Genomic DNA, 2,260 nt, shown 5'->3' with positions numbered 1-2,260 from the left:
CACTCACTTGAGATTTTCACAAGTCCCTGAGGTTTGTAAGGAGACCTTTCTTGTCCCGTCAGAGAAAATGAAAAACTATTCCAAGGCCGTATTGCAAATGGCAAAACTGAGATGTCAGCCCAGGTCCTTAAAGTCCAAAGCTTTCCCACTATAGTCTTTTGTCTCTCACACTTCCATATGCCAACAGTGCCTAGTTCAGAGTGGAGAAAAATTAGACTCTGTGAGGGGCATGGTCTCCCTGAGAGCTAGAGAAGGGGGGATATCACCAAAGCACTGCAGAATGAAGACATGAATTCACTTGTTTGTTATGAGATTTTTTTTTTGAACCAAAGAAAAGAGGTATTTAAAAAAAAAAAAAAACGCCAGCAGAGAAAATCTCTCTCCTTTGGCTGGGTGACATTTCATGCCTGTTCATATCGTTATGTCAGACTTTGAAAAACGAAGAGCTAACGCAGTCTCTTTCCTCACTAGACAGAAGGAAGAGCTGGGTATTTCCCCAGTAGGAGACACGAATGTAATGATTGAAACATTAGGATTGAGGCTGAGTCACTGGCATTGGGAGGGTGGTGGGTCAGAGCCTTCCCCAGAGCTTTCAAAGCTGGCAAATGTACTTAGGGCTGTAGTTACACACACCTGTTGGCTGCAGCCAGTGCTGGCATTGTCAGCATCTGGAACGTGGCTCTGGGAAAATCTCCAGCTGTCCTTAGTTCTTTCAAAATAGATCTTCTCCAGATCAAGGCACTAGTATTTTATGTTTTAATAACTTAAAAAGTAATTTAGGATTCATAAGTAGTTGCAAAATGCTACAGAGATTTCCTATGTACACTTCACCCAGCTTCCCCCAATGATAATAACTTACCTAGACAGAGTTGTTTGTTTTTGATGTAGTATATAAGAACAAATACTTAATCATTATCTATGATGTTTCTAGGGATTGATAAGCTCAGTTGGGTGGTTCTCACGTGGGGTCCTTCATTCAGTGACTATCAGATGACAGCTGAGTCTAGAGTCATCTGAAGGTTTCTTCACTCATGTAAAGCTGGGCTGGTAAAGTATCTCTCTCCATATGCCCTTTCCCAGCTCCAGCTTCCTAACAGCAGGGTGGTGTCAGGGTAATCAGATTTCTTGTATAGTGGCTGGTTTACTCCAGAGCAGTTGTTCCAGGAGGTCTGGGTGGAAGCTGCAAGGCTTCTTATAATGTAGTCTCGAAAGTCCCAGAACTTCCTTCACTTCCATCACACTCTATTGGTCAAGCAAGTTACTCAGGCCAGCCAGATTCAAGGAAAGAGGACTCAGACTCCACATAACAATGGGAGAAGCAGCAAAAAATTGACAGCTATCTTTAATCCACAGCTGCCCTGCAGTTTGGTTATTCCCAAGTGGACAAGCATGCTAAGGAACAGCTCATTAGAAGCGTTGTTTATGTCATTAGTAGGTTAAGTCCTCAGGTCTGGCCCTATGAGAATTCTCATCCAGTCACAGGGCCACAGCACCAGTAGGCAGCATATGCTCAATAAACGTCATCTGATAGAGCAACTGAAACACCTTCTCAACCCATACATAGTAAGTGGAAATTAATAGGGAAGTAGTGACTATCTCTGTGGACTTTAGGGTAAACCCTGGAATTGGCCTTGTACTGCTGCATCTTCCATTCTCCAAATAGGCTGGAATCCATCACGTAATTTTTGCTCTATTTGTGTCTGTTACAGAGTAATCCGCCTGGACTAGATAAGGCACTGTGCTAGGTACTATGTGAGTTACCAAGATTACTTGCGCCTGGCTTTTGCTCTCAGGAATGTTGATAACAATTCCTCACTACCTTTCTGTTGGGGTCTTATTTTCCTGCCTCAGTGTTAGTAAGCATGGCTAGAAAAATGGTGGGGAGGGGAAACGGTCAGGGGAAGCAATCACCACGATTGTCGTGATCGTTAAAACAGGTTACTCCGTGAGGAGAGCAGCAGCTTGCTGTTTTCTTCGGCCGCGCTACACGGCTTGCGTGATCTTAGTTCCCCGAACCTGGGCCCTCAGCAGTGAAAGCGCGGAGTCCTAACCACTGGACCGCCAGGGAATTCTCAGCAGCTTGCTTCTTGATAGCAGCGTCTATGGGAGGGAAACATCCTTCCGGTTCTCTCTTAGGCGAAGAGCAGGGGATAGGGATTGGCATGTTGGATCTCGATTCTTTTTTTTTTTCCCCTTAAAAATGTACCCTCGGGCTTCCCTGGTGGCGCAGTGGTTGAGAGTCCGCCTGCCGATGCAGGGG

Source organism: Neophocaena asiaeorientalis, unplaced genomic scaffold, assembly GCF_003031525.2.
Source record: "Neophocaena asiaeorientalis asiaeorientalis breed wild unplaced genomic scaffold, Neophocaena_asiaeorientalis_V1.1 scaffold240, whole genome shotgun sequence".
NCBI classification, from domain to species: domain Eukaryota; kingdom Metazoa; phylum Chordata; class Mammalia; order Artiodactyla; family Phocoenidae; genus Neophocaena; species Neophocaena asiaeorientalis.
This window is presented reverse-complemented; position numbering follows the sequence as displayed.